This window comes from Lissotriton vulgaris, chromosome 10 (genome assembly GCF_964263255.1).
Source record: "Lissotriton vulgaris chromosome 10, aLisVul1.2, whole genome shotgun sequence".
Lineage (NCBI taxonomy): Eukaryota > Metazoa > Chordata > Amphibia > Caudata > Salamandridae > Lissotriton > Lissotriton vulgaris.
Window position 1 is genome coordinate 29,889,836 of NC_141698.1, and position 23,867 is coordinate 29,913,702.

Below are 23,867 nucleotides of genomic sequence, written 5' to 3' on the forward strand. Positions count from 1 at the left end.
GGTAGATTTTTGATAGACGCCTGACTTCCGCTCAGCAACCAGGTCACAAGTTAGGCCTGCTTGGTTTGTAAAGTACTTTCTGTGATTTAGTCCTGAGGACAAGCGAGGAGCATGCTGACGTGTGGGATGCGGCCAGAACCAGCGTGCTTCCTGAACAGGCCTGGCTGGTAAGTACTCTCAGTCTTATACCCTGCGAAGAAGCCAAGGTCGTCCTAACTTTTGGGTGTGGTGGGCCATTATTCAAGCCCGCATTGACATTTGGGTGCCGCGGGTATTATAACAAGCTTTCTAGGCCAGCGCGGTGACGCACACACCAGTGAACAAGGCCGAGAGGGCAATGAGCACTCCAGTAAACAAACCAAATCCAGCCGGTGCGGTCAGAACGATATTATACTGCCTCAAATTTTAGGACGCAAACACCCAGTTCACAGGGAAAGAAGCACGCATATGGTTCAATTTACATTGGCAGTGCAATGGTAGATCTGGTAGATCACAAGTGTAGTGGCCAGATTTTATCCAAAATTCAGTCAACATTCTTTTGAGAGGTGTTTTTGTACTCATTCTAAGTTTCTCCTCAGCATTAGGAAGTGCACTTTAAGGATTTCTGTAGGGGTCTGTGTACATAATTCATATTGTACCAATATATTTTGGTGGCAAAGTAAAAAAAAAAACATTATTTATTTTTATATCATCCATTTTGGACCCAAATTTCTATTATGCAAGCAGTCAATCGTCCGCCACCATTTCTTGAGACACCTGGTGAACTCCCTATCCAATGGCGTCATTGCCTTGATGTTTTTGAGACCTATTTAGGGGCTATATGTGCATACATTCAGGCCTGAAAGAAAAAAAATCATTTTACTTCATTCCCTAGGATTTGGGGTAGATCTACTTTCAAGCACCTTCCTGAGCTTGTGTGAGGAGATGATGACGAACTAGATGAATTTCAAGAGACCATCAAGAAATTAGGCACTAGGTTTGATGTTCAAACAAGTTCTGTAGTATTACACCATACGTTTTTTTAAAAGAGTTCAGAGATCTGGAGATTATGTAGATAGCCACATAACTGCTTTGAAGAAATTGACAACAAGGGGTGGTGAGGGACAGAGTCTCTGAATTAAGCAGAAAGCTCTCACCCAGTCAAGAGATCAGGGCTAGATCCAACACCGTTTTTTAGCTCACTGCACCATCCCAGTTTCAGAACCTGGCTGTATGCAAATTAGTCTGTTCCTGTCCCAGTGCATGATGGGAACAGGGCAAACCAAACTACAAAAGCCAATTCTTACACTGGGAAGGAAACAAGCTCCCGGGGACCGGTTTCTGGCATTACAGCCGTCTTCGGCCCGGTTTGCTTGAATCCTGATGGTGCAATGAGCAAGGGTCTCACATCTGAGAATACCCTTCCACGCTTAGGGTGGACAAAAATATTTACAACAAGGGGTGGTGAGGGACAGAGTCTCTGAATTAAGCAGAAAGCTCTCACCCAGTCAAGAGATCAGGGCTAGATCCAACACCGTTTTTTAGCTCACTGCACCATCCCAGTTTCAGAACCTGGCTGTATGCAAATTAGTCCGTTCCTGTCCCAGTGCATGATGGGAGCAGGGCAAACCAAACTACAAAAGCCAATTCTTACACTGGGAAGGAAACAAGCTCCCGGGGACCGGTTTCTGGCATTACAGCCGTCTTCGGCCCGGTTTGCTTGAATCCTGATGGTGCAATGAGCAAGGGTCTCACATCTGAGAATACCCTTCCACGCTTAGGGTGGACAAAAATATTTACAACAAGGGGTGGTGAGGGACAGAGTCTCTGAATTAAGCAGAAAGCTCTCACCCAGTCAAGAGATCAGGGCTAGATCCAACACCGTTTTTTAGCTCACTGCACCATCCCAGTTTCAGAACCTGGCTGTATGCAAATTAGTCCGTTCCTGTCCCAGTGCATGATGGGAACAGGGCAAACCAAACTACAAAAGCCAATTCTTACACTGGGAAGGAAACAAGCTCCCGGGGACCGGTTTCTGGCATTACAGCCGTCTTCGGCCCGGTTTGCTTGAATCCTGATGGTGCAATGAGCAAGGGTCTCACATCTGAGAATACCCTTCCACGCTTAGGGTGGACAAAAATATTTACAACAAGGGGTGGTGAGGGACAGAGTCTCTGAATTAAGCAGAAAGCTCTCACCCAGTCAAGAGATCAGGGCTAGATCCAACACCGTTTTTTAGCTCACTGCACCATCCCAGTTTCAGAACCTGGCTGTATGCAAATTAGTCCGTCCCTGTCCCAGTGCATGATGGGAACAGGGCAAACCAAACTACAAAAGCCAATTCTTACACTGGGAAGGAAACAAGCTCCCGGGGACCGGTTTCTGGCATTACAGCCGTCTTCGGCCCGGTTTGCTTGAATCCTGATGGTGCAATGAGCAAGGGTCTCACATCTGAGAATACCCTTCCACGCTTAGGGTGGACAAAAATATTTACAACAAGGGGTGGTGAGGGACAGAGTCTCTGAATTAAGCAGAAAGCTCTCACCCAGTCAAGAGATCAGGGCTAGATCCCACACCGTTTTTTAGCTCACTGCACCATCTTTTGACTGATTTTCAACATTTTTGTGATCAATTAGTACACAACGAATTCATCAGTCAATGTTCTGACAAGTATATTCGTCAGAATTTGCTATATTTGGGGAATCGTAGTCTGGAAGAAAGTGTCAGAGTAGCCAAGAGCATCCAAACATCATAAAAGTCAGAGAAAGAATTCGAAGTTAAGGCCAGTGTAAGCACAAAGAAAAAAAAACTATCCTCAGAAAAATATTTTCAAACGCACTGACATATGTTTCAGATGTGGCAATGTGAGTCACGCTAGAGGTGTAAGAATGTTTCCGGCTAAAAATGTTGTATGTCGGTCATGTGGAAAGCTGGGACACTTTGCAAAGATTTGCCAGGGAGTAAAGAAGGCAGGACCTAGAACACTAGCTGGGACATAAAATTACTTTTGGCAGGACCAAAAGTTGGGTGCGTTACAGATAACAGTGGTAGCGAGACAGACGACTTGTGCACTGAAATTCGAGACATGGATTTGATTATTAGTGATGAAAAGTTAAGGACGGTTGATCCTTCTGATTGTGTCGACCCTTACGTCAATTTAATAGTAGGAAATAAAGAGTTACATCTTCTAGTAGATTACAGAGCACTCGTTACCATGATCACCCAAGAATTATTTTTGAGTAAATGGAAGAACAGGCAGTTACCACCGGATCATGCACCGGTTTCTTTTGAAGGCAGAATAGACTTAGTTGGATGTTTTGAAGATGTCTTAGAATTTAAATTAAAGTATATGTTGCTGCAAAAGGTATGAATATTCTTGGATGGTTTCACCTAGGTCTGTTTGTAAAATCAAAGGATTTAAACAAAAAAGCAAGATTAAAGTGGGGCAGTCCCGGTTAAGCACACAATGAGGGGTGTTCCTTTTAGTGTCAGGAATGATTTTGAAAAGGAACTCGCATCTTTATGTGATAGAGGGATTATACAACCTATAGAATCTTCTATTTGGCTTTCTCCATTGGTAGTAGCATGGAGAAGAAATGGAGAACTTAGGGTATGTATATATTTGCTCAGCCTCAACCGAGAGATCTGGGTGGATTCACACAAAAACAGAGCTCAATTTGGCTGCCACTTACCACCAGGTCAAATTGGATCCTGAATCCAGGCATCTCACGGCATTTTTATCCGCATCAGGGACATTTCAATATTGTTGCATGCTGTTTGGCCTGGCGTTGGCTATATCCGTATTTCATGGAAAACCTTAAAGATGTTAAAAATGTTGCCATCTCAAGGTTGACGTTTTATTTACACGTAGGACAGACACACATGATGGTATTTTGAACAGTGTTTTTTCCATATTCCAAAGTCAGGGTGTAGTCCTAAAATGCGAAAAATTTGAATTTTGTAAGCAATCTCAAGAGTACCTATGCCACATTATTTCAAGCACAGGACTTCAACCCAGACCATGTTTGGTCAATGCTAAATTACAGGCACCTCCCCAAGTAACAAAGCGGGTGTCAAGTCTTTCCTGGGGTTTAGCACATTTTACCCACGGTTTATACCTGACTATGCTACCAGAGTCAGGCCCGTAATCATGACACATAGACACAAGAGTTTCTTGATAACTTTATTCGAACATCATCCCACAGACATGAAACACCATTGGCGTCCTTAGCTCTCAACCGTTCTCGCAACTGACTCATGCAACTGGCAACTGTCAGAATGCTGAAGACACGAGCCACACAGAACTGCACGAGCTGTGACAACAAGCTGCCAGGCTCGCGCGGTACATACTGCCAATGAGAGACAGGATACTACATATCTCCTTTCCTTATATAAACTTGAAACATGCAAAAACAACAAACATACATAACATAACATAACATTTGAAAGATCATAGTTGAGAAACACTAAATGCAAGCTGGTAATGGTTTTTACCATACTCTTTTCCCTTCCTCACAAAATTTACCACTATAGAATAGAAACCATTATATGCATGGAGAAAACAAACAAAAACAATAAAAAAAAACTGAAAACAAAAAATGTCAGAGTTACATATCATTTAAAAAAAGATAAATGTGGTAAAATAATCTCCAATTAATTCAAGAAATGGTACATAGGATAAAGACCAACCTTGGAGATTCACCTGTACCTTAAGGGTAACTTTATGTGCCTAGTACTTTTCCGAATGCCCTGAGGAGAGTGAATGGAAACATCATCCTTGTCTATCAAACTTTTCTCAGCAGTATCTTTCTTAATCCCTACATTAAGTGTAATCTGAAGATCATTGGTAAATACCTTGAGATCTACTTTCACCACTTTAGCAACATTTCACCATCTACGCCCATTCACCAGTACAGCAGTGATCAATTCTCATAGGTTTTGAATACTTTGATTCACCTTTTTTTTACAAAAGACATTTTTTAATGCAGACTTCTCCCACTTCAAAATGTTTTACAGATACACTAATCTTTTTGTCATAACAATTTTTTTTGTTTTGCTTAAGCATTTTCCACATGGTTCCTTACAACCACAACCAACTGAGACAAAGATGAACTTTGTTTTCACCATTTAGACATCCAAATAGGTTTGAATTCAGTTGAATGTTTCCTTCCCCTTAGCAGTTCAAAGGGAGAAATACTAGTTGTGTAATGGGATATTGTTTGGTAAAACCAAAGCATGGTCCTCACAGCAACTGGAATGTCACACTTATAGATAAGTGCCCAACCTATTTCCCCTCACACTCTGTTGAAGCACTATACCATACCGTTGGTTTGAGGGATATAGAGCGAACTCTTTAAATGGTTTATTCCACCTTCCTGAAGAAACCTCTCCACTTCAGTTGATACGAATTGGACACTGGTACCATAGAGTAATGTCTTAGGGAACCCTTACCTCATAAAAACCTCTTTCAAAAAATCTTTTGGCACTGTATGCGCTATCGACTGACTTAAGTGGGCAAAGACTCCAGGTCCCGACCGATAAGATCTCGGGGACCTATATAAATCTGAGCCTATATGTTATGTCAGTCTTTTATCTAATATCATTGCAGCTGGTATTGAAATACCCAATACATGGGGTGGGGCAGGAATCATCCCAATCGACAAGGAGGTCGATGGTGGCGATCGTTTCAACTACAGCCTCATCAGCCTTATCGATAATTTAGAAAAGTTCTGTGGCACACAGGTTCTTGAAAACCTTTAGACTGGGTGACTCAACATCGCTTATTGTCCCCCTTCAAGCAAGTTTCCATGCAAAGATCAGTACTGTTGACCAGGTATTTAGATTTGCTGTCTACGACAGACCCCACCCCGAACACCACTTACACCAACCAGCTGACCTCCTGGGCCCACGTCAATGACGACGAGACACGAAAGATCATGAACTCCATCCACTCGGGATCACCAACAGACCCCTGCCCACACCACGTGTTCAACAAAGCAGACTCCACCATCGCACCCCAACTACGAAGGGTCATCAACATCTCCTTCGACTCAGCGACATTCCCAGAACGCTGGAAACACGCCAAAATCAACGCCCTCCTCAAGAAGGCCAAGGCGGACCCCAAGGACCTCAAGAACTTCCGCCCCATCTCCCTGCTCCTCTTCCCGGCGAAGGTCATTGAGAAAATCACCAACATACAGCTGACCCGCCACCTCGAGGACAACAACATCCTAGACCCGTCGCAATCCGGTTTCAGATGGAACCACAGCACAGAGACAGCCCTCATTGCCGCCACAGACGACATCCGGTGCCAACTAGACAACGTTGAAACCTCACCCCTCATCCTCCTGGACCTGTCAGCCGCCTTCGACACCGTCTGCCACCACACACTAAGAACACGCCTCCAAGAATCCGGAATACGGGAGAAAGCCCTGGACTGGACCACCTCCTTCCTCTCCGGCACAACCCAAAGCGTCTGCCTCCCACCCTACCGATCTAAAGCTACCAACCTCATCTGCGGCGTACCCCAGGGCTCATCCCTCAGCCCGACGCTGTTCAACATCTACATGGCTCCCCTCGCACAAGTGGCCCGCCAACACGACCTGAACATCATCTCCTACGCCGACGACACCCAGCTCATCCTCTCCCTTACCAAGGACCCGCATACCGCCAAAACCAACCTCCACGAGGGTATGAAGGCCGTCGCCGAGTGGATGAGGAGCAGCCCCCTGAAGCTGAACTCAGACAAGATGGAAGTCCTCATCCTCGGTCCTACCCCGTCTGCCTGGGACGACTCCTGGTGGCCGACAACAGTAGGAACAGCACCAATGCCAGCGGACCACGCACGCAACTTGGATTTCATCCTCAACTCCTCCCTCTCCATGTCCAAGCAGGTCAGCGCTGTCTCGTCCTCCTGATACAACTCCCTCCGCATGCTCTGCAGGATCTACAAGTGGATCCCGATCGAGACCAGAAGAACGGTGACCCAAGCCCTTGTCAGCAGCCGGTTGGACTACGGCAACGCACTCTACGCAGGAATTATTATTATTATTATTATTATTATTATTATTATTATTAGGGCGGTCTTGTATAGCGCATGGTTACCCTGGAGCATCCCAGCGCTTATCAGGACAGAGTAACGCTCATGTGAGTTGAGGGACAGCGGTTAACAGAAAAGAAATGTTTTCAGATGTTTGTGAAAACGAAGGAGGCATGGCTCAGAACGCAAACTTAAAGGGAGTGAGTTCCAAAGGTTCGCAACCTTCACGGAGAACCTCCCTCCTCCTGAGCGGGCCTTTTTTACCCTAGGGGTCTTAAGAAGATGTTTTTGGTCTGAGCGAAGTGTTCAAAAGCTTCCGAGATGGTAATGGAAGAAGAGGCAGCACTTTGCGCACGGATCAGAGAAGGCCAAAACAGACACCTGCCATCTTAGTAGCCTGGGTCCTAAAGGAGAGATCTTGCTCCAACCAAATTCCGAGGCTCTTTATCTCTGCCTTGGGTTTTGGCGGTGATCCCAGACAGCTAGGCCAAACGGTCGGGGGGAGTGAGGGACTTTTCTGCCCCATCAGCATGATTTCGGTCTTTGAACCGTTCAGCTTTAGTGCTGACTCCCCCATCCAAGTGTGGACTTTGGATAGGCAGGAGTGCAGCACCTGGGGATTTTCCGTGGCCTGGGATTGGGCGAACAACAGCTGGGTGTCATCGGCATAGCTCACGATTTTGATGTTAAATGGAGCCACCACGTCCTCCAAGAGGGCCATATACACATTAAATAATGTGGGGTTCAGGGAGGAGCCCTGCGGCACTCCACAATGGAGGTGGGCGGATGCCGATCGTGCGCTGCCTTCCCAGACCTGATAGGTCCGGTCGCTAAGAAATGACCGAAGCCATTTCAGCGCAGTCCCACGCACTCCGATGTCTGACAGCCGTTGAAGTAACACTTGATGGTTAACAGTGTCAAAGGCTGCACTAAGGTCCAGGAGGATCACTGCCACTGATCCTCCCGAATCCAAAATGCTTCTTGCTTCTTCAATGACTGCCAGCAGGGTGGTGTCGGTACCTTGACCAGGGCGAAAACTCGTTTGAGAACTTCTCAATAAACCGTTGGACTCTAGGAAATTTGATAGCTGGAGATTTACCAATTTTTCCGCGATTTTGCTGAGTCCCGGGAGTAGAGAAATGGGCCTGTAGTTCGCCATATCGAGGGGATCGAGGTTAGGCTTTTTTAGGAGAGCTTTTACTACTGCTCCCTTCCAATTAGGTGGCACCACACCGGATCCCAACGAGGCGTTAATAACCTCGGTTATCGGTTCAGCGATGGAAGGGGCAACTAGTTTGAGAATCCTCATGGGGACTGAATCACGGGGGGAGCCACTCTTAACGGTCACCAGGACCTTAAGAACCTCATCCACAGATACTGGTCCAAAAGACTCGAGGGTCTCCAGGGGTCTCTCTCCGTCCTCGTTGGACTCTACTCCTATGCTAATTTGAGGCAGGGTATTCAGAATTTTTTTCTATTTTTGTGTGGAAGTAATCTGCTAGGTCTTTGCATTTTTCTTCCAAGTTGTCTGTGGAGGCAGGCGGTACAGGGAACCTCAGGAGTTCCTTGACCACTAGAAAAGTTTCTCTGGAGGAGTTGGAAGCGTTGTTAATTCTCTTCTCGAGGAACTGGGTTTTAGCGCGTCGGATGGTAAGTTTGTAAGTCCTTATCGCCGCACGATATTCCATCTTACTAGCTACTTCCCAATTCCTCCTCCAAACACGCTCCAGTTTTTTGCAGCCCCTCCGCATAGCTCTCAACTCTGGCGTATACCAGGGGGCGGAACTCGTTCTTTTCTCCCTCCTTCCTGCCGATCTTATGGGTAGGACGGAATCGAGTGCATTGGACATCCATCTGCAAAAATCTGCTTCCATCAATACCGGGTCCGTCCCAGGGGGGGGGGCGCGAGCCCTCCAGTCTCAGCGTCAAGTTCTCCACAGACAGCCTAGACCACGGTCTTTCGGGCGCACATACACTGATGGTAGAAGTGCTATCCATCTCTGTTTGCCAGGTGAAGGGAATCATAAAATGGTCCGTCCACGGGATAGGAATCGGGGAGGAGGCTTTCATAGCAGTAACATTCGTAAAGATCGGATCAAGCAGATGACCCTTGTTGTGGGTGGCCTCTAGGTTTATAAGATTGACCTCGTAAGCTTTAAGGTCACATTGGAGGTCTACCGCCGACCGATCTTCCTGGTCGTCAAAATGGAGGTTAAAGTCTCCCAATGTGATAAAGTTTGTCGCTGAAGCGGCAAGAACCGTCACGGTTTCCATTAGGGAGCTCACAAAATTCCGAATGCCTCCTGGAGAACGGTAGACTAATATCCCGGACATCGCCACGATAGGTGAAATTTGTATGGAGAACTTACAGCTCTCACAGTCCTCCACCTCACCATTTTGGGCTCTGCATACCAGAGAGTCCCTATAGAGAATAGCAACACCCCCCCCGCCCCACTGACCTGTCCTGTGAATGAATTAAAAAGCCGGGAGGAAGGGCTTTCACAATATCTGCTTCTGAGCCTTGCATAAGCCAGGTTTCTGTTATGAACAGGATATCTAACTCATGTTCCTGTATGAGGAGATTAATTTCCAATGAGTGCCTCGGGAGGGATCTACAATTCAATAAGGCAGATCGTAAGGTGTTCCTTACCGCCACTTGGTTAGGGGAGTTACATAGTACACAGCGTGTAAAGGGTTCAGTACCTTTATGCGCATATGTGCAGAAAGAAGATTCCGAGCGGCGAAGCCGAAGTAAATCTGCGCGCGAGTAGATAATAGCAGAGCCTACCAGATTAAGCAGGGGGGCTGGCCCTAAGCCCGGACGGGCACAGACAGGCTGGACTCTGGCGTGACTCCGGCGGGAGTCCGGCGAGACCGCTGCGCGATACCGCTGCGCGTTGCCATGGCCGTATTAAATACCGCTCTAGCGTCCTTCTGAGGACTAGACCGATCTCCCCAATGGCGCCGTCAGGCGTCCTTCAGTTCCTCAAAGATGGCAGCCAGAAGCGAAGAATGACACGGGACCCGCCAAATGCGGTGATTCAACTATTACAGTGCAAGCAATGGGGCAGAGTTAAAAGCAGGGGAGAAGGCAAAGAAAAATTAAATAAAATCCAAAACAGGGAAGTTAAAAAATACGCTCAGAGAGCCTCGCTATAATTACGCTGTAAAGCGCTGAACACTCTCAGTCACTCTTACATTACCAGTCAGATCGAATCGACTGTGCACGTTTCACACTCGCCTCAAATACCGGTCTAGCGTCCTTCTGACGACTAGACCGATCTCCCCAATGGCGCCGTCAGGCGTCCTTCAGTTCCTCAAAGATGGCGGCCAGAGGCGAAGAATGACATGGGACCCGCCAAATGCGGTGATTCAACTATTACAGTGCAAGCAACGGGGCAGAGTTAAAAGCAGGGGAGAAGGCAAAGAAAAATTAAATAAAATCCAAAGCAGGGAAGTTAAAAAATACGCTCAGAGAGCCTCGCTGTAATTACGCTGTAAAGCGCTGAACACTCTCAGTCACTCTTACATTACCAGTCAGATCGAATCCCGACCAAACACCTACAGCGACTACAACGCATCCAGAACGCCTCGGCCCGTCTGATCCTCAAACTCCCCTGATGCAGCCACATCACCCCCCTCCTCAAAGACCTGCACTGGCTCCCCATCAACAAGAGGATCCCCTTCAAGCTCCTCACCCACGCTCACAAAGCACTCCACAACAGTGGACCAGCCTACCTGAACAACAGACTCAACTTCTACACCCCCGCCCGCCGGCCCTGCTCCGCCAGCCTCGTCCTCGCCGACTTCCCACAAATCCAGCGTACCACCTCCGGAGGCAGATCCTTCTCCTTCCTCGCTGCCAAGACCAGGAACACCCTCCCCACCCACCTGCGGCAGACCCAGGACCTGCTCACCTTCAGGAAGCTCCTCAAGACCTGGCTCTTCGAGCAGTAGCAGCAGCCATCCCCCCTCCACCCCCCACCCCCCTCAGCGCCTTGAGACCCTCACGGGTGAGTAGTGCGCTTAACAAATTCAGTGATTGATTGATTGATCTTGTTTTGAAAATATGTCTTACTTAATAAGCAAAATCTTTATGTGGTTTTCGTAGAATTACGTGCAGCCTTTGATCTGGGACAAACTTTGGAGTGTCCTTGGCGAATTGGATGTTCCATCTGTACTGGTTCATCTTATTGCTCGCCTCCATGTAGGTAACTTAGAATAGGTTTGTTAGGGTGAAAGAAGCGAACTTACAGAGTGCATTCCGATAAACAAATGTGTTCGCCAGCGGTGTGTTTTAACGCCCACTTTATTTTCTTTCTGTTAATTATGTGCCAACCCACCTATTAGATTGCTTGAATGACTCTCCCACTCTAGATGGCTCAAAGGTCCCAATTTTTGTTTTCGTTGATGACTCGCTACTGATGTCTAAGACACCTCTGGGTCTTCAAAATCTGAGAGATCAATTTGTTAAGTTTTATAATTTGAAAGGGTTAGATTTGATTATTTGGGGATAAAGCTGTCTGATAGATTTACTTGGGGTCCGCAACTCAATAACAGTTTTTACGCATCCAACATAGGTCCAAAGTAATGGCCCGCATGCACTTTAGGAGCAGCTCACGTTCACTTTCCAAGACTCTGGAAACATATAGAGCCCAGGCCCAGAACTCTGCTCTCTACAGAGCTGATTGTGGGGTTTTGAAGAAATGCAGAATTAATCTACTGCCAATACCAATTTTGTAAGATAACTCGTCTCAGTTGCAGTAAGTATGCCCATAGTTCCTTTACTCTTTGATGCTGGGCTTAAAGGACTATCTGATCTAGCAAAATTGAAGCCCCTGGTTTATTGGTTCAGGTTGTGGATTTTCCCTGAGCTAATGGCCTATAGGATTGTTTCATAGAATTCATGAGCCGAGCACACTCACATAAAGTTCCTTGGATAAAGTATGTATCTAGCAGGCTCACTAAACTGGGCCTCAAAGAGAAGTGGGATAACAACAACCATCAAAAAGACTGGTGTTGAACAACTTAAGTCTTGTTATTGGACCTTTATGTATGATAATTATATTTTAAATTTGGATAATGGACGTAAAACCAAACAATATTTTGATTTTAAAATTGTACCACAATTTGTCTCATTTTTAGGTCTCACCAGGACATCGCATCCGAAGGATGCGTCCAGGCTGGAGACTTATAGCTGTCTGACACGGGGGAATGAGGGACATGAAACTATCACGAGCTTATCCTTGGCTGGATTGAGCTGCGTGCACGAGCTTTCTGCCTTCAGCCTTCAGTTTCTTTTACAATGTTTCTTTTTTTCTTTGTGTGAGCTTGCCTTAACCGACAATGTTTCTTTCTTGGTGTGATCGTTGTTTCACTTTCGTTTCCCGTGTTAGACCGTTTTGTTTCTCGTCTCAGACTAGAGTGTGTTTGTTCTGAACACGAAATATGGGGCACAAGGCATACATTCACTTGACACGCAGCAATCAAGCCAGGCTCCTGAAACAGAAGCAAGCTCCACATGCACAAGTAGCGCATTAAAGCACTTTAGCACCATGTGAACCTGCCATCCCGGGGTGGCTTGTTGTACATGCAGATCTTGGAGGATTATTTATTTTAAAGTCCTTAAACTGTAAGTTGATTCCACCTGTCATTCATCGGATGCGAGACTTGCTACACACTCACAGAGCACATTTTAAATATAGAATATCATGTGTCTTTAACGCATGCCTGCCTGCCTCAGGGATCACGCCAGCAACTCCCCGGGCGGCGGCGCCACACCTCCAACTCCCGGCGCAGCCCAGGCAGCAAAGCAACAGAGGCTGTCCCGGTGTGTGCATGAATGGCGGTGGCAGTCTTCAGGGCGTCGGGGCAGCTCCTAGACCAAGCCTGCCTCAGCTCGAGCCGCCCGTCTCAGGGTTCCTGCCTCAGGGGAAGGTCCGGTCCGGGAAGGTGCTGTGTCGACGGGAGTCGCAGCACACGCGCCCCAGCGCCTGCTCGCACATCCGGCCATCGACACTCAAAACAGGGGGGGTGATCCTCCGCAATGTTCGACCACCCTAACCCACACACCAGGCGATCACTCCGCTACCCCAGCCAGGGCCATCCTCACCGCTATTTCGCCATCAGCCGGGATCCTGTCTCCGCAATCTCTCGGCGGGGCAGGGCGCCCCCGGGTGCGCAGCCCTCACGCCGCGAGTCCGCTCACCAGCGCAGGCAGGATTGTAGGAACACCCAGGTCTGACCGGCGACTTCCGGTCTCGGCTTCCGGCACCAGTGATGATCTCGTGCTTGCCCTCTGCCTCCCGCTACTATCTCTGCTGCCACTGCTGATACCGTGATCCTCAGAGCCCCAGGGATTTTCTGCGATGCCTCTTGCAGTACGCGGTTAGTGGGTGAGCTCCGTACCTCAGGTTCCTTGGTAGCAGCTCGCGGCCGCCTCTCGCCTCTCACCGCTGCCGCATGCATGCACACGCATTTACACTTACACGCAGGCACCCTGACAGGCAACCCCCCACAGTCACACACACACACACACGCATACACACAGACTCCAAGACACAGACACACGCACGCTCACACACATGCACAGCCCGTCGCCGCACGCGCGCGCGCGCGCGCACACACACACGCCCCCCCCCAACAAGGCGAAGCCCAACTCACCGGCTTCCTCGGCTCTCACCGGCAGCAGGACTCTTCCTTCCTTCTTTGGCACCGGGGCGCAGGGTAGGCTCCTGCCTGCTCCGGTGCTCAAAACAATCGCGGGCTTCCTCGGCTCTCACCAGCAGCAGGACTCTTCCTTCCTTCTTCGGCACCGGGGCGCAGGGTAGGCTCCTGCCTGCTCCGGTGCTCAAAACAATCGCGGCTCTTCCGTGGGAGGCGTGGTAGGCTCCCGCCCTCCTACTTCCTGTTTCCGGTTGTCCCGCCCGGCCTGCCTGACTTCCTGGTCGCAGGCCGGCGGCGGACTGCAGCACGCGCCATGCTTGTTCCAAGGAGAGGCCGGCGGCTTGAGCAGGGGGATGGGCAGTTTGGTGTTTGCGTGGTATAGGGAGGTGAGAGCCCAGCAGGAGGACGACAACTTGGAGTTTGTTCTCATTTCATTATATTTAATTAGTGTTCTGTGTATTTGTCAGCCTTTTTAAGACTTTCCAGTGCGGACTTCCAGCGCTGTTACGATTCATTGGATGATGAACTTGAACGTTCTCCGCCTTAGTTCCTGAAAACGCCAGGGGCACGTTTTACTTTTCCTTTCACCTTGTTGAAGGTATTAGTTACAGAACGCATCCATCCATTCAGCAGGCAGGATGGTCTTTAGGGGAACCTCCAGCGCCCTTTATATAGAACAAAACTAGAAATTCCCGTTGGTGTATTTGGCTCATCTTTCGTCCCTCTTTTATCAGTGCCCGTCTCACTCGCCTTCTCTTTTCTAGCGCCAGCCAGACAGCAGATGTCCGCCTGCTCGAGGTTTTTTTTTGTTGCTGATTGTATCGCACGCTAATCTTTGAAAAGAAGTATGGTGACTCCTTGCAGCAGACAAATGCAGAGTGCAGAGTGACAGTAAGTGCAGAGTGCGTGCAGAGTGAGTGCAGAGTGCGTGCAGAGTGACAGTGAGTGCAGAGTGAGTGCAGCGTGACAGTGAGTGCAGAGTGACAGTGAGTGCGGAGTGACAGTGAGTGCGGAGTGACAGTGAGTGCGGAGTGACAGTGAGTGCGGAGTGACAGTGAGTGCGGAGTGACAGTGAGTGCGGAGTGACAGTGAGTGCAGAGTGACAGTGAGTGCAGAGTGACAGTGAGTGCAGAGTGCGTGCAGAAACAGTGAGTGCAGAGTGACAGTGCGTGCAGGGTGAGTGCAGAGTGCAGGGTGAGTGCAGAGTGCAGAGTGACAGTGAGTGCAGAGTGACAGTGAGTGCGGAGTGACAGTGAGTGCGGAGTGACAGTGAGTGCGGAGTGACAGTGAGTGCAGAGTGACAGTGAGTGCAGAGTGACAGTGAGTGCAGAGTGACAGTGAGTGCGGAGTGACAGTGAGTGCAGAGTGACAGTGAGTGCAGAGTGAGTGCAGAGTGCAGGGTGAGTGCAGAGTGACAGTGAGTGCAGAGTGACAGTGAGTGCAGAGTGACAGTGAGTGCAGAGTGACAGTGAGTGCGGAGTGACAGTGAGTGCGGAGTGACAGTGAGTGCGGAGTGACAGTGAGTGCAGAGTGACAGTGAGTGCAGAGTGACAGTGAGTGCAGAGTGCGTGCAGAAACAGTGAGTGCAGAGTGCGTGCAGAGTGACAGTGAGTGCAGAGTGCGTGCAGAGTGACAGTGCGTGCAGGGTGAGTGCAGAGTGCAAGGTGAGTGCAGAGTGCAGAGTGACAGTGAGTGCAGAGTGACAGTGAGTGCGGAGTGACAGTGAGTGCGGAGTGACAGTGAGTGCGGAGTGACAGTGAGTGCAGAGTGACAGTGAGTGCAGAGTGACAGTGAGTGCAGAGTGACAGTGAGTGCAGAGTGTGTGCAGAGTGACAGTGAGTGCACAGTGCGTGCAGAGTGACAGTGCGTGCAGAGTGACAGTGAGTGCAGAGTGTGTGCAGAGTGACAGTGAGTGCAGAGTGTGTGCAGAGTGACAGTGAGTGCAGAGTGACAGTGAGTGCAGAGTGACAGTGAGTGCAGAGTGTGTGCAGAGTGACAGTGAGTGCACAGTGCGTGCAGAGTGACAGCGAGTGCAGAGTGACAGTGAGTGCAGAGTGTGTGCAGAGTGACAGTGAGTGCACAGTGCGTGCAGAGTGACAGTGCGTGCAGAGTGACAGTGAGTGCAGAGTGTGTGCAGAGTGACAGTGAGTGCAGAGTGTGTGCAGAGTGACAGTGAGTGCAGAGTGCGTGCAGAGTGACAGTGCGTGCAGAGTGACAGTGAGTGCAGAGTGACTGCAGAGTGACAGTGAGTGCAGAGTGACCAGAGTGCGTGCAGAGTGACAGTGAGTGCAGAGTGCGTGCAGAGTGACAGTGAGTGCAGAGTGACAGTGCGTGCAGAGTGACAGTGAGTGCAGAGTGACAGTGAGTGCAGAGTGACAGTGAGTGCAGAGTGACAGTGAGTGCAGAGTGCGTGCAGAGTGATAGTGAGTGCAGAGTGACAGTGAGTGCAGAGTGACAGTGAGTGCAGAGTGAGTGCAGAGTGACAGTGAGTGCAGAGTGACAGTGAGTGCAGAGTGAGTGCAGAGTGACAGTGAGTGCAGAGTGACAGTGAGTGCAGAGTGACAGTGAGTGCAGAGTGACAGTGAGTGCAGAGTGACAGTGAGTGCAGAGTGTGTGCAGAGTGACAGTGAGTGCAGAGTGTGTGCAGAGTGACAGTGAGTGCAGAGTGACAGTGAGTGCAGAGTGACAGTGCGTGCAGAGTGACAGTGAGTGCAGAGTGACAGTGAGTGCAGAGTGACAGTGAGTGCAGAGTGACAGTGAGTGCAGAGTGCGTGCAGAGTGACAGTGAGTGCAGAGTGACAGTGAGTACAGTCACTCAGCACCACCACATTATCACTCAGAACCACCACAGCACCACTCAGAACCACCACAGCACCACTCAGCACCACCACAGCATCACTCAGCATCACTCAGCATCACTCAGCACCACCACAGCACCACCACAGCACCACCATAGCACCACTCAGCACCACCACAGCATCACTCAGCATCACCACAGCCCCATTCAGCACCACCACAGCATCACTCAGCACCACCACAGCACAAATATGTTCTCTCAATGTTTCGAGCTTTATTACAAATGTCACAAAAAGATGTTAATATTTCACTTCTGTTCTTGGATTTCGTTACAATAAAATACACTGAACATAATCTTCACAAAAGTTATTTACAAAAGTTTAAGCTATTGCCATTATAAATTACAATCACTTTTATTAAGTATTAAAAAAAATTAAAAGCCATTGTTATTTGTAATATCAATACATCTAAGTCACGTAAATACAAATGTTGCATTACAAATGCTATAGGTGTCACATTTGCGAAAGTTATAACTATTGGCATTGTAAATGACAAAGCTATTAATTTAGCTATTTTCAAAACCAACACATAAATGAACATTTGGTGAATTACCATTAACATATTTGACTTTTTTACTAAGATATTATTGTACTCTTTTATGCAAACAAAATTTAGAAACTGCATAAATAAGTTTAATAAAACATATTTTATATGTAGCTTTTTATGTAAAAAAAAACTATAGCACAAAGCAAAAAACAATTGCCATTTACAATGCTAATAGCTCAAATTTAAATAATGCGAGACCTATTGCATTGCAAATGCTTGTTAGATAATGTTACACTCCTCTTTGCTAAAAGTTTGTATGTAAGATCTAGGATCATGAATTTACCACTAAAAGCTTTTACAATGAAATGATGGAATGAGTTATCTTCCAGTATCTGCCCAGCTTGTGGTATAGGTTTCACAACCTAGGAGCATGTATTGTTCTGTTGCCCTGTGTATCAAAATACTCGATGCAATGGATTCTCCCTTTGTGCTTGAATGTAGAGACCAGGAGATAATCTGTAGCCCCCATAGCATTGAAAACTGATACTTCTAATCATAGTCTTAGCTGTAAGCTGTTTTCTGTTATGTGTCTGGTATAATAGGGGAAAGATTTTAGCTTGATTTCTTGTCCTCTATTTCGGCACCAAGCTGGACGTAAATTGTACCCAAATTATTAGTGGATTTGTTTTGTCTTAAGATCTTTTTTATTTAAACTGTAATCCGAGGTTTTGCTAACTGGTTCTTTGTTTTAAGATTTTGCATACACAAATAATGTGCTCTGTGACTAATTGTGCATTTTAGCAACCTTGTTTAAATATCCCTAAGAACACTATCTACAGTTAGTACGTTTAAATACTCATAATTATAGTAATGTACCCAAGTGTCTGGGGAGTCCCAATTGGATTGTTGATTCATTTTATAACATTGCACTTTTATTCACTTCGCACTTTATATCTAGTATGTGGTATAACACACTGGTGTTTTTTTATACGCATAATCATCGAATATCGCCTAATTTTGCTTTTGTGTTTTAAATGTATGCATATATGTATATATTGTTATTTATTTCTTGCCAATGAACTTTGCTATATTTTACATTGCTACTTTTTGTTATTATATTAAGATAGTTTTATGACTGAATAAAGTAAACTTGACATGGAGCACTTCACAATATACGCCACCAGCTGCATCACCTGCCCAAAATGTTCTCTAGCAACACATAGAGCTACTTTGAAAAAATGAAATGATTCCAGGAAAACCTACCACATAAAGCAGCAGCTGCATTGCCTTGTCTACTCATATTCCCAGAACAATTGTGCACCGCATTAGCAAGGTGCATCCATCACTCGAATATGAATATGCAAACCATTCAGATTCTTGGGGCAGCTTCAAGAAGTGATAGAACTTAATAGGCAGGTAAGAGAATATGCTCTACCTACCAGGGGAACAGCAACCTAGGTCCAACTCCCCCAGCTGCACCTATGTGCTTTTTTACCTGAATATTTAAAACAAACATATGGTCTAACATAAATATTGTTAAACACATTTGCAAAAATATGAATTCATCGGATGCAGATATTATGTTATAAGGTCCAATAAGGCAACATGTTTGTGACCAATATTCTGATGGATCCCTCTTACTACAGATCCCTTATCTTTAAAATATCCCAGGTGCCAATCTTGATCCAGAAACTCTTTAACAGCTCTCCTACACTGATAGGATGTGCCGGTTCTATCTCATCACCACACACAATGCCCCATGATGTCACTGGAGCCCTAAAGCACCCCGTTGAAGTGATGACGTCAGTTTGCTTTTTTCCATGCCATCGGCACGTTCCAGTACCCTCAATTCTCGTCAGGAGTTGTCAACTTTGTTTGACAATTTCATGTCTTGAATGGTTTTGGTTACCATTTTTGTCCAAAATATCACTGCCCAAGCAGTGTTGGTTCAAGCCATGCCTGTGAGGATCCAAAGTCCATCACTGACCCACATGAAGTCTGTCTCTGGTGCCTAGGTTCAGACCACGTATTAATCATAGAGAGCCCCTCTGTTACAAGAAGGTTTTTTTCCTTTCCACTTTGATGTGTGTTTGGAAAACAATATGTGTTTTTTTACATAACCCTCACCCACCAGGGTTACCCCTTGGTGGCATGCTTCATCATGGAGTTCTTGACGTTCTGCTGTGGAACAGGCATGATGCGACCTACGGGAACATGGGAGTACTTATGGTTGGTACTATGTGTAGATGAAGTGTTGAGGTATTAGTGAGGGAAAAAGAAAATTAAAAATACCTGGCTAGTAGGAAATTCTATGTCAGGACCGGAGGCGAGGATTATGCTATTCTTTCTTCGCTTTATTGAATAGCAGCTATTTAAAGTCAAGTAAAACAAACTACTATTCCCATGAAACATAGGGAATAAACAGTTAAAACAATAGAGTGTCCACAGATAGAGTGTCTATTCATCTGCACCAATCAGAGGTCCCCAGGTGCTGTTAGTTCTCTGTCCCTGTCTACCTTTCCTCTTTCTTCGCTGCTTGCATATAGCCAGGTTCTGAGCTGGGATGGTGCAGTGAGATAAATAATGGTGATGGATCAAGCCCTGATCTTTGGACTGGGTAAGAGTGGTCTGCTTAATTCAGACACTCTGTTCATCACCACCCCCTTTTCTGAATCGTTTTTGGCCACTATAGGTGTGGCAGGGTATACTCAGACATGAGTCCCTTTCTCACTGCACCATCAGGATTCAAGCAAGCCGGGCCGAAGACGGCTGAAATGCCAGAAACCGGTCCCCGGTAGCTTGTCTCCTTTCTGGTGAAGAATTGGCTTGGTAGTTTAGTCTGCCCTGTTCCCATGATGCACTGGGCCAGGGACAGACTGATTTGCATATAGCCAGGTTCTGAGCTGGGATGGTGCAGTGAGATAAATAATGGTGATGGATCAAGCCCTGATCTTTGGACTGGGTAAGAGTGGTCTGCTTAATTCAGACACTCTGTTCATCACCACCCCCTTTTCTGAATCGTTTTTGGCCACTATAGGTGTGGCAGGGTATACTCAGACATGAGTCCCTTTCTCACGGCACCATCAGGATTCAAGCAAGCCGGGCCGAAGACGGCTGAAATGCCAGAAACCGGTCCCCGGTAGCTTGTCTCCTTTCTGGTGAAGAATTGGCTTGGTAGTTTAGTCTGCCCTGTTCCCATGATGCACTGGGCCAGGGACAGACTGATTTGCATATAGCCAGGTTCTGAGCTGGGATGGTGCAGTGAGATAAATAATGGTGATGGATCAAGCCCTGATCTTTGGACTGGGTAAGAGTGGTCTGCTTAATTCAGACACTCTGTTCATCACCACCCCCTTTTCTGAATCGTTTTTGGCCACTATAGGTGTGGCAGGGTATACTCAGACATGAGTCCCTTTCTCACTGCACCATCAGGATTCAAGCAAGCCGGGCCGAAGACGGCTGAAATGCCAGAAACCGGTCCCCGGTAGCTTGTCTCCTTTCTGGTGAAGAATTGGCTTGGTAGTTTAGTCTGCCCTGTTCCCATGATGCACTGGGCCAGGGACAGACTGATTTGCATATAGCCAGGTTCTGAGCTGGGATGGTGCAGTGAGATAAATAATGGTGATGGATCAAGCCCTGATCTTTGGACTGGGTAAGAGTGGTCTGCTTAATTCAGACACTCTGTTCATCACCACCCCCTTTTCTGAATCGTTTTTGGCCACTATAGGTGTGGCAGGGTATACTCAGACATGAGTCCCTTTCTCACTGCACCATCAGGATTCAAGCAAGCCGGGCCGAAGACGGCTGAAATGCCAGAAACCGGTCCCCAGTAGCTTGTCTCCTTTCTGGTGAAGAATTGGCTTGGTAGTTTAGTCTGCCCTGTTCCCATGATGCACTGGGCCAGGGACAGACTGATTTGCATATAGCCAGGTTCTGAGCTGGGATGGTGCAGTGAGATAAATAATGGTGATGGATCAAGCCCTTATCTTTGGACTGGGTAAGAGTGGTCTGCTTAATTCAGACACTCTGTTCATCACCACCCCCTTTTCTGAATCGTTTTTGGCCACTATAGGTGTGGCAGGGTATACTCAGACATGAGTCCCTTTCTCACTGCACCATCAGGATTCAAGCAAGCCGGGCCGAAGACGGCTGAAATGCCAGAAACCGGTCCCCGGTAGCTTGTCTCCTTTCTGGTGAAGAATTGGCTTGGTAGTTTAGTCTGCCCTGTTCCCATGATGCACTGGGCCAGGGACAGACTGATTTGCATATAGCCAGGTTCTGAGCTGGGATGGTGCAGTGAGATAAATAATGGTGATGGATCAAGCCCTGATCTTTGGACTGGGTAAGAGTGGTCTGCTTAATTCAGACACTCTGTTCATCACCACCCCCTTTTCTGAATTGCAGCCAAGATAAGTCCTACTCTTTTGTTCTCTTACTGCTTTTCAGTAATTGCTTAGTCTGTTAGTGCTTTGTACTCAATGGTGGTTCCACCTATGTTTTAATTCAACAGATTTATTTCAGTTTCTGAGCGAGTCCGTCACTACTCGGCAACTCTCATTTGGCCGCGGGAACGTCTGAACTCCCCATCGGCCGCATATTTGGTGCCGGCTCGCGGTGACCGCAGCTCACCGTAGAGGGCGCCTGACTACGCGCCAGCCCGTGGCATGCGAGCTGAGGATACCGCTAATTCTGAGCGCTTCAGAATCCGGAGCTGCATCGCTGCGGGAGCCTGGTCTTTTGCCTGCTCTACACCCCTGATCCGGGTCTGGAATTATTTGCCATTAGGCAATTCCCTGTTATTGACGCTCACGCTCCCTTGAGCGCCCGAGACTCGGGTCTGTACCTGCCATTAGGCAGTTGGTGGCAGTTCTCCCTGCCTGGGGGCCCGTATATTTTAGGCCAATCAACACTCTATAAATATATATAAGAGTCAGAGTGTCTGCTGGGACCAGTTTTTAGCAGGCCGCCCTTAGATATATTTGGCACCAAGGCTGTTTGGGTCCCGGGCTTTCTGCCCTTTACTTATTGCGAGCACTGCGTGCCCCTACTACAGGCTGACACCCAGCCCCCCCCTTTAACCTGAGGCATACCACCTCTCCATACTACTTACCTGGTAGACCCTACCTATACTTCATTACTTACCTGGTACAGCACTAACTTATGTCATGGAGACTTACCAGGATGATGTCTACCAAGAGGATCAGTGGGAGGAGGACCCACCTACTGCCCTTCAATGGGACGAAGACTTTTATGAGGTGGTAGACGCATCCACCCACAAAGCGGTGGAACAGGCCATGACACCCCTTGAGGAAAGGTTATACCGAAAAATCGATCAGGCCTGCAGCAAACTGGCCAAGGCCTCCCAGACCTTACTGATGACCCCTTCCCCCATCGGTTTTCTAGCGGACGAGCAGCCCCCACCAGCCAAATGCGCTAGGGATCCTGGGGTGGATCCAGATGCATTTGACCCCCTTAAACAGGCTTTCCTGGCCAGCACTACTCCCCCAGCTATTCCCGCTGCCACTGGGAACGGGGACCAAGGAGATGCGGATGACGCCGCTGGCCCTTCCCGTCCTTGGTGTTCTTCCCACCCGGCTCCTTCCTCTGACGGGCAGAATATATGTGCAGACATCTTGGACCCGGACGATATCCTCCACCCGAGGTCCTCCAACTGGGCCCCCTCGGACAAGGTTGCCTAATACGTTGCCAGTCAGATCCACCACCCACTTGAAGCCACGGCCCGCAACGGCATTAGGGCGGAGTGTCTGCGCCCCTCCCTCGATTAACCCCAGAATGGCCACTTTTCTCCAAACATTTGTCAAGGACCCTAAGAAGGGCATTGACAGGTCCTTATGCGCTTGCCAGGACAAGCTACTGACGCTTCGGGCCCAATCACCTAAATCTTGGACATGGCGGAGGAGGCCAAAGTGTTAGGATCACTAATATCCCCCGATCACCCCGCCCTTGGGCCCAGATTGCAGTTGTGTTTCTTGGAAATGCCAACTGGGCGATATCCACAGTGCGGCGCAGGTCCCTCCTGATCAAGGTCGACCCCAAACTGGGAGACCTAGCCAACTCAGAGGCGGGTCCCGTTGTGCAAGGCGGCCTCTTTGGCGAACCTTTTATTAAAGAGTTAGGGAGGTTTGTGTACACTTTTACCTCCCTGGATCAAGAGCAAGCCTCCATTAAGAAGGTGTTTTACCCTCGGGTTTTCCGAGGGACCGGACGAGGAAGGGGCCGTTGTCCGGCCATCCTAACCAACACTGGGGACAGGGCTCCAATCACGGGCAATATCAAAACACAAAATCAGTTTCCTGGGCAAAAAGTAGAATTCCTAAACATGAGTGCATGCAGTAGCATTCTCAGGTATTTTAGTCCATTGGTCTTTACTTTGTCACATGTATCTTCAGAAGACTCGAAAAGATTCAAAAACAAACTTCAATTCTTCGGTTATACAACCAACAGCCACAGTTCTTGCCAACACGTGTTTCGTCAAATGGTAATACCCAAAGACTTCATCAGGGCCTGGACTGTTATATTAGTACAGCAGGTATGGTCTACCTTTATTGTAGACTGCCTTCCGCTGATATAGTAGAAAATGTAAGTCCCAATTTGGTGCTATCAGCCAATAGAAAGAGAGTACTTCTCAGTTGGTTACGTTTTCAGTATGTTCAGGTAATATCCTCTAGATGGGCGTCAGAGCGTCATGGCGAGTAACGGCGATACAATTCCTGACGTGTAGCAATATCAAGACCAAGCCCGCTTTGGCAACTTTTACCCTACCTGTGGACGGCGAGGCAAGAACAGAGGAGGCAGAGGCGGTGGCACCTCCAGCTCTTCC